The sequence below is a fragment of the Falco cherrug genome, chromosome 4 (assembly GCF_023634085.1).
Source record: "Falco cherrug isolate bFalChe1 chromosome 4, bFalChe1.pri, whole genome shotgun sequence".
NCBI classification, from domain to species: Eukaryota; Metazoa; Chordata; class Aves; order Falconiformes; family Falconidae; genus Falco; species Falco cherrug.
This window is the reverse complement of record NC_073700.1, coordinates 14549728-14558174: the sequence shown is the minus strand read 5'-3', so window position 1 is coordinate 14558174 and position 8447 is coordinate 14549728. Positions and strand designations below refer to the sequence as shown.

At 46.5% G+C, this 8447-nt stretch overlaps 2 long non-coding RNA genes across 2 annotated transcripts; one reads left to right on the top strand and one right to left on the bottom strand.

Moving 5' to 3' along the window:
• Positions 1-545: 545 nt before the first annotated feature.
• LOC114016023 (uncharacterized) lies at positions 546-4562 on the bottom strand. Its single transcript, XR_003560270.2, has 2 exons — positions 4429-4562; positions 546-4134 (listed from the first exon to the last, which is right to left on the bottom strand). It is a non-coding gene; the product is annotated as an uncharacterized LOC114016023 (long non-coding RNA).
• Positions 4563-5310: 748 nt separating this feature from the next.
• On the top strand, positions 5311-8070 carry LOC114015747 (uncharacterized). The gene is made up of 2 exons (XR_003559845.2): positions 5311-5423; positions 7255-8070. It is a non-coding gene; the product is annotated as an uncharacterized LOC114015747 (long non-coding RNA).
• Positions 8071-8447: the final 377 nt, after the last annotated feature.

Below are 8447 nucleotides of genomic sequence, written 5' to 3'. Positions count from 1 at the left end.
TAAATACATTTTCTTTTTGAAAAGAAACAAAGATTCTGACAAGGCCTTTAATCATCAAATCAGTATAAACAACATTATAATACATTAGACTTGGAAATGATAAACTGTGATTATGCTTCAACTAATTAAATTAGTACTGACAGCTTTCAAAGAATAGGAGAAAAAGGCAAAATATATCACTTGCTTTCAGGGATGATTTTTTCCTAGAAGTGGTGAAGACAGACGAGCTGTAAGCTTTTTCCATCTGGGAATGAGGATCCACACAGAAAAACACCCACACCTGAAACACAACCTGTCTCAACGCTTACCAGGAAACCCATTTCACAACTGGGAGCTGAGACGGGTCAGCTGTGAGTAATAAGCAACAAGTTAAAGTCCTCCTTAAAATGAAATCCAAGAAGTGTGCACTGGAAAAGACTAATTACAGCCTCTGTGCTGCTGAGTGACAGCTACCAGGCTTCTGGCAGTAACTTGAGTTTCATTGTTTGGGGAGATGAAAGCCTTCACTCGGCTGGGGAACGGCATAAAAACAATTCATAAACAGGAAAGAGACAAACTGTATTTATTCATGAGTAGCAATAATACCCTTATAATAATTTAGAGTTGCTATGCAACACACAGGTCCAAACCTGATTCCTGTAGCGGCAACAAAGCAGATCATCTGCTGGCTTTGGTAGGACCTGGAGAGACCCTGCACAGCCACCGATGACTGCGTCCAGCAGGGTATCCCGGCTACTGGGGCTAAATACAGCACAAGCACCTTGACCACTGCTGCACACAGCTATATTTCCATGCCAGGGAATAATAGCAATTGTGGAAACAGGAACCCCTCCCAACCCAAACTCTTGTCATGTACAACACTTGTCAACTTGTCAAAATGTTACTTTCTATAACTGAGCTTAATTTACATGTTAATATCACCAAAAACGATGGTGTGAGAGGGAGAGAGGAGACTGAGGAGAAACTGGGGAGAAGACATCTGAAATTTCCATTTGAAATCTTGTTAGAATTGGGAATTCTGAAATATTTCAATAAGCTCAAAATAGAGTCCATTCATTAATTTTATTAGCATATCACAGCAGGACTTTCCAGTTACACACCAGCTTTTAATCTTCCGGAGACCTGCAAATGGCTGCATTTGGCTCATGACAAACTTTGCCTGCTTTGGTTTTGCTTTTTTATCACTGAAGTCCCACCTGTGCCTGCAAGACCCAAAGATGCCACAGAGTCAGTGTTTCACCCTGCTGAAAACCCGCAGCATGATGCACGGCAGGGCAGCCCGCAGCCTCACCAGGGTTCGCAGGAGACACGCTCGCTTCCCAGCACAGAGGAGGTGGCCGGTTGCAATTAGAAAGTCAGTGTCTAAACGCAGTGTGGGGAAAAGAAGCAAAAGTAGAAGTGCTGCTCTCTCAGCTGTGGGAGCTGGAAAAGAAAGCGTCACTGCTTGTGTTAGCAGGGCTGAGGGGCGCGTGTGGCGGAGGATCAGGCACCATGAATGGAAAAGCAGCTCTGGGCTGAGCATCGCCAGCACCACTGAGGGGTTTCCAGCCCCCATGGATGGATCTGAGTTGCCCTTAGGCCGATGGGGTTGTGTCGGTGACAGAGAGCTCCTGCCGTGTGGCAGCCACACCGACAGCTCCCAATCTGAGTATTCCCACTCCCACCACAACCACCGCTTTCCTCCTCCTCACCTGCACTTACACCTCCATGTAAGAATATAGCAACGAGTCTCAGCTGACCCAACCAGCCTTCCCCTTTCACAGCACAGATCTGGGATTTTCAGTGTGTTCTCGCTTATCACCTTTTGCTTTCAGATGCTGAACCCTCCCTTCCTCGGAAATTTCTATTCAGTGGTGCAGGCCCATTCCCATGATAACTGGGCTTGGGGTGAATATATGGAGAGAACTGGGTGGAACAAAGCCAGTCAGCTATGTGTGTTTATCTGGGAAGAAAGCTGGGGAAGGAGGGGAATCGCATTGCTAATATCCGTTCAGCATCAAAAACTAAAACATGAGAAAACAGTTTGCTCTGCAAATTGCAGCAGCCAACAAGCTCAGCCATCCCACATTGCCACAGGTCCTTGTGCTTTAGCTGCCCATCCACAGCACAGCAAAATCAGTAAAGCTTGCAGGATTACTCCATCAATTCAGTTTAGGAGACAGCAGAAAACAGTATTTTCTGTATTTAATTACTTTGTAATAATGGCCTGTGTCATCAGTTCGGTATTTGTGCTTTCCACAATGTTCCACTGTCAGGGCTGAAGTAAAAGTAAAATTAAAGCTTTCTTCTGACTCTTTGTACTTGGCCACATCACATCCTTGCAAAGATGCCTAATCAATTCATTTGTGCATGAAAGGACAGATAGAGCATCCTTCCCGAAGGGGCCCTCCTAGCACAGTCAGCATGGGAGCAGAGGTGACTTGGAAAGGGATAATTAAAGGAAAACTTACCCAGGACTTGCAGGTACAGTTGCGTACCTTCAGAGAACTGTGGGCAGAGGTCCTTCTTCTTCCCTGTCCCCCTACCCAGGGCTCATGGCTGGGCATTTTGAGCAGCTGTGCAGCCCCAGAATGGGACACCCAGAGATACCGCTGAGCACGGCCAGGGATGTGGTCTGCAGACCCCTTTCCCTCTGCAGTGCCCTTGGCTGGGCCATGAGGGGACGTGGACCCATCAGCCTCAGTAGGTACAGAACACTCAACTTTAAGAGCCACTGAAGTCAACTTTCTGTCCTTCTAATACACATCAGATAAACAAACCATTTGTAGAATAACAAAGAAGTATAACCAGTGCCAGAAAAATTCCTGCAGCCAGCAAGTCTCTCCTGCATATTTTATCTTATAATCCACTGCACTAATACTTAACCACCACACCAAGCAGGTGGAAGTTTGAGGGCCATTGAGCACTGTGAATTTTCCCAATGCATCACAATTACTAAAACACCTGTGCTAAATAACTTTGCGCTGAGCCACTGTGAAAATTCACAAAGTGCTCAATAGCCCTTGAAATTTCTCATTTCTAACCAGCAGCGGAGTGGCTGAGTGCTCACACATCACGCCGCCGCACAACCTACCTAAGGACACCGGTTCAAGACCTCGTAAAGGCCCTTTTCTCCTCGGCTGGAAGTTATGCTGTCCCTGTGATTTTCAGGCTGCTCCGACTTTGTCTCTGCAATTACACTCACTTGGAGCTGGTGAACTTCTGTGTGAGCAGACTCACACAGGAGACAGCCCCAAGCTCCCCAGCAGCTCCTCTGTCCCTCCTGCCCAGCCCAGCCGCCTGTCTCAGGACCTTCCTTTTCTTTTTGCATAGCCAGGGTAGATGCCAAATTAGAGGCACCAAAACCCCTTGGGCCATGACAGGCTGATCCCAAGCTCAGGACTGGCTTCTTTGCACTCTCCATTCCATTCTTATGGGGACACCAGAGAGGCACTAAGGGCTCAGCCTGACCCTGGACACAGCAGCAGCTGAGGAATAATTCAGCCCTGGGATGCACAGAGCAGGACAAGGCTCAGCGGGTGCCCAGAAGCTCTTTAGCCATGGTAGAAGGCACGAAAGACTGCACAAGACCCTGCTGCATCTGGCTGGAAAGGAGGAAGAGAACAAATTGGAGGGGTTTCAGCAGACAGAAGCAAGAAGAATAGGAGGTTGATAAACCTCACTTACAGAGGGGAACTAGAGACATTCAATCCATTTAGTCTGTCCCTAGGAAGGTTAAGAGGTGACCTGAGAGCGGTCAGCAAGTGCCTACACAGTAATAAGTAATAAGATGAGGCTCTTTAATCTGACAGATGAAGGCATCTTGAGATCCAGTGGCTGGAAACCAAAGGCATTTCTACAAAGAAATACAATTATTCTTGGTGCAGAACATTTAAGGTTATTAATTAACCACTGGAACAATTTACCTGAGGATGCAACAGATTCTCTGTCACTTTAGCTCTTTAGATTGGACCTCTATGGGTCATCTGAAACTTTGCCAGAGTGTCTGGGTTTTGAAGACTGGTGGGGAGAAGGCGAGGTCATGTAGGAAAAATCACTGGTACAGGCTACTGGGGCCTCCTTCAGCAGGGCTGGTGAGGAACTGGAGATCTTTGGAAGTCAGAGAGCAATAGCAGCCAGCTGCTCCTGTATTAGCTACAAATACAGCAGGGAAGTAAAAGCACAGAGAAGTGAGAACCATTTGGAAAATATAATGCATCTTATTAGATGTCCCTGGAGCCCTACAGGGCAGCCCAGGGCTGTGCCCTGCCCCTGCTCTCTGCCCCTTTGCTGCTCAGAAAAGAGCAGAGCAGAAAACCATCTGCTCACGGATGGAGGCTGAGCATGGCCCCTCCGTATCCCAGTCCTGCCATTCCCACCAGGGGTTATGAACTGCCCACAACACAGCCCGTCGTGCTGGGCTGTGGTTTCCACACACCAGCTGCTCACCAGCCACTTCCAGCTCATCCATGGGACTGGCAGATCATCACTTTGGTCCGGCCTCCGAGGGTAAGTGAGGGTAAGCTCCTGAGGGACCGCTCAATTCGGCAGCAACGCAAGGTACAGCAGCGTGCGACTGCAAAGGTCCTCAATCCTTACAAAGACAAACTGAAAGCGAGAGTTCCAGTTAGAAATGTACATTAATAAATTGGCCTGGTTTTCCACAGACAAATGCAATGCGCTTCACATTACGCACCCCCACATCCTCACCTGTAGCTTCTCAGTGCAGCCCATAGCACAACCTCAGCTTCTCAATACTGCCCTACCACTTGTAGCAAGCTGCCACGATAACAAAGCTGAACTTCTACAGCCAGTCTGTTGATACAAGTCCTGTAAACCTGATTTTCAGTGTTGCTTAGCTCAGTCACTAAAAGGTTTGCTGCATTTCTAGCAGCCTCCAGCTGAAATCCAGATTATTCTTTAAAAGATGACCTTTTAGAAGCCTTAGGCTTTTATGTTACTTTTTGTATTTTAGAAAAAGCGTGTTTTGGAGACCTTGACAGAAATAAGGGGTGAATTTCAGTGGTTCTAATTTAAATGCAGTTTAATGTTATTGGTGTTTAAATATGATTTTTTTTTTGGTACATTAGCATAGGAATGTTGGCACAAAAGCCCAATTTTCTTATGTGGTTTTTTACTAACTAACACTGTAGACACTTCTGATTATAAAATGATACAAATACATCAAATACAGCAATACAAAGTAAACGTTAAAAAAAACCAAATCAGGAACAAGTGTATCACTTACATGCAAAACAGCCAGGAAGGATTAAAATATGGCTGCGCAGGCACATCATGCCCACACCTTTCCCTATGTGATCTATCACGCACAGAGTCATCAAACCAGAGGGCAAACAAATTGAGAAAACCATGTTCTGGAAAAATAACTTTCTGCTTAAACCACAATTAATGAGGCTGGCTGAAGAATTCGCATCTCCACAAAAGTAAGTGGAAAACCCCAAGCCCCCCAGGCAGCGCACTGACACCCTGCACTGAGGGCCAGTGCCCCCTACCTGCCCCCCAGCTCCCACTGCTGAGACCCCCCCCCTCTCCCGGTGGGGATGCTGCATGGCCATGCAGGCTCCTCCTCAGGACACACACAGCCTGTGTGGGGGCCAGCAGCACGGCCAGCAGCCTTCCCCCAGCCTTGCTCTCCTGCGGCCACAGGCGCAGTCGAATTTGCCTTTGCTCCCTGCAGCTGCTCATCCTCAGACAACAGGACTGTGTGACCTCACGCTGTGCTGCTTCACAGATTGTAAGGCAACTACCCAAGCAATAACACAATTTAAGCTTTTCACATACGTCGGTGTATTTGTTGTTAGCAAATAGCAAAAAAAATACTACCTTACTCTGACTACATACAATTTCACCAATTGCCCAGCCTTTATTTTTCTTTAAGCAACTCTAAATGGGTGGTGTTGTTATTAACCATCAAGTAAGAACAGTATTGCAGCCAAAGACTTGTAGACCGTCCAGAAGTCTCATGACTTTGCTATGACCACACAGAAGGCATAATCAAAGTCCCATTGTAATTGTAACAAATCCAAATGACCTGAGCCATTAGGTCAATGTCAATAGAAGTGTCTCTCAAATGTCTGAATTGGAAGGCTTCCACAGATGCCATTCCCTCTCCAGGAGGGAGACACCACTCCGAATGTCAGTGGAAGGTTGCTTTGCTTTTAACTGGCACCTGAGTTTTATTTGGCTGGCTTCTAAATTATTCCCCCCTCCTTTCCGATTAGGAGAGCATTCAGATCTTCCACAGAGGGCTCTCAGGCTCTTTGCTCTTCAAGACTTTTTTTAATTAAAACAACAACAACAAACAAACTCACACAAAAAAACCCTCTCATCTGCAAACAGAAACGCAGGAAGACAGCCAAATATCAGATCGTGAGCATTAACATTTAACTATCGCTGTATTTCACTGTGTGCCTTGTACAAAGGCAGACACCCTTATGCTCCGTGTCCCCTGGAAGCAGGCAAGTACACATGCTCTATTCATAATTAATGGCCCAGCTTTTCCAAAAGCACTAAAAACTGCATCTGCTTCTGTCTGTGGAGGATCTGACCCTCAAGGTTTGGCTTCACCAGACTAATGCTCTGCCTGCAAAACTGCCACCTAGGACACTCTGGAGCCAGGCTTTATCACCTGGATCCCAGATGTATCCAAGCCAGCAGTAAACATAACCACATGCATCCTCTAAAATAGGTGCTGGCTTTGCCACCCATTTCAAGGGCAGTTGGCTTGCCCTCCAAACACTCACGTTTCCAAGGTGCTCTGTACTTAGGATCAGAACTAAGACCTCCTGAAGCCTCAGGCGAGATGAGAGTCCTCAGCACCCCGCCAGACTGAATTACTACATTATTTCAAGCCGTCACACTGCCCAGAGGACAGGCAGACACACACCACTGTTAGTGCAGAGCTGCGCCTGCACCACTCTGTCAGCACTCCGGCTCTCAGCAGGGCTGCAGCGATGGTCCTGGCAGGTAGGCTACTACCAAAAGGCATCAAAAACCACCTGGAGATGGGCTGATTGGTTTTATTTGCTTGTTACCTGGCCCACAGAGTGAGATATACCCTGAGTATATTTGTTTTGCTGAGGCAACCAGAAAGAAAGCCTCCCTAAAGCAGGCTCTATGCTGCCAGAGGACTGACTCCAGTGAGATTTTGGTTTTTAAGAGGAGACAAAGTTGTCGGCTAGTGTGGACTCAACCTGAAAAATAACTCTCCATTCCTTTTTCTGATGGCTTTTATTTATGCTTCTCTTCACGCAGCAAGGCAGACCCCTCTCCTGCTCCCCTGGGAAGCTTTTCAACAAGGAACATAAAAGTCTGGCTGCACCAGAAGGCATCAGGGGCTCTGGATTTGCCCTCTGCACCAGGGCCTTCCGCAGCTGGTGGACCAAAAGTTGCTGCAGACGCATTCTGGCAGCTGCCCTCAAAAGCAGAGACAGCCTTCAGCTCAGCCAGGGACATGGCTCACTTCTGTACAGCACACCCCATCTTCACCATTCATCCTCCAATACACAACCTGTTATAACTCCTTAGTGAGATGGGACAAAAAAAAAGCATAAAAAGTAAGGTATGTCTTACATCCTCTTCAGACCACCTCCCTGCTCCCAACGGCTACCATTCCCTGGGTGCCCATGGAAGTCCACCAGAAATATAATCTAAATGTCAGGCTCTGTAGATCACAAACTGCCTCTAAGGTGATTCCTTCTGAGAATAGCTCTTCATTGCTGGGGCACTGAAGGCCTAAGACAGATACTAACAAAACAGCCCGTCTGCTAAAGCAACAAGTTGCAATGTGCCCTGAGACTTGACTATAACCTCTAATTTTTTTTTCCATAGTTATTCTTCAAGTTTTACTTTACTTTCCACTCATTACATGAAGTTACCCTCAGCAGCAATGACCGCCCAGACATGCCAATCTTTGCTGCTTCAGTTATGGCAAAGCATTTTGCAGAGGAAAGTCCCCTGAAAATAACATCCACAGCTGTAGAAACCAAGCTTCTTTGTCAAGATGACCCCAAATGGGTCCAAAAGACCTTGAGTGAAAGAATACACCCTGGTACCCTTGTTATGCTTTTACCTCTGTTTCTCTCTCATTTTCGTGGTTCTTCCTTACTTTGGACTGATCTGTGAAAGCCTCTAAAGGGATCACAAAGCTGGATAAAAACCTAGAGTGTTTGCCAAACTGACAAAAAAAAAAAAAAAAAAAAATCCTCAGAAGAGAAAACATCAAGCCAAGCCAAGTCAAACATCAATCTACTTTTGTGTGCTTTGTTTCATTAAGTTTACTTTATGATTCATTTGTAACAAACTGGGGTAGATAATGAGCACTTGCATCATGAACCTCTGTGTGCTTAAGTAATCACTCACGCTCCACAAGAAAGGATTAGATAACAGAAACAGCCCTCTCGTTTGCCACAGTGTTTGGTGGTCTGAGCACAAGCGGAGATCTCTCA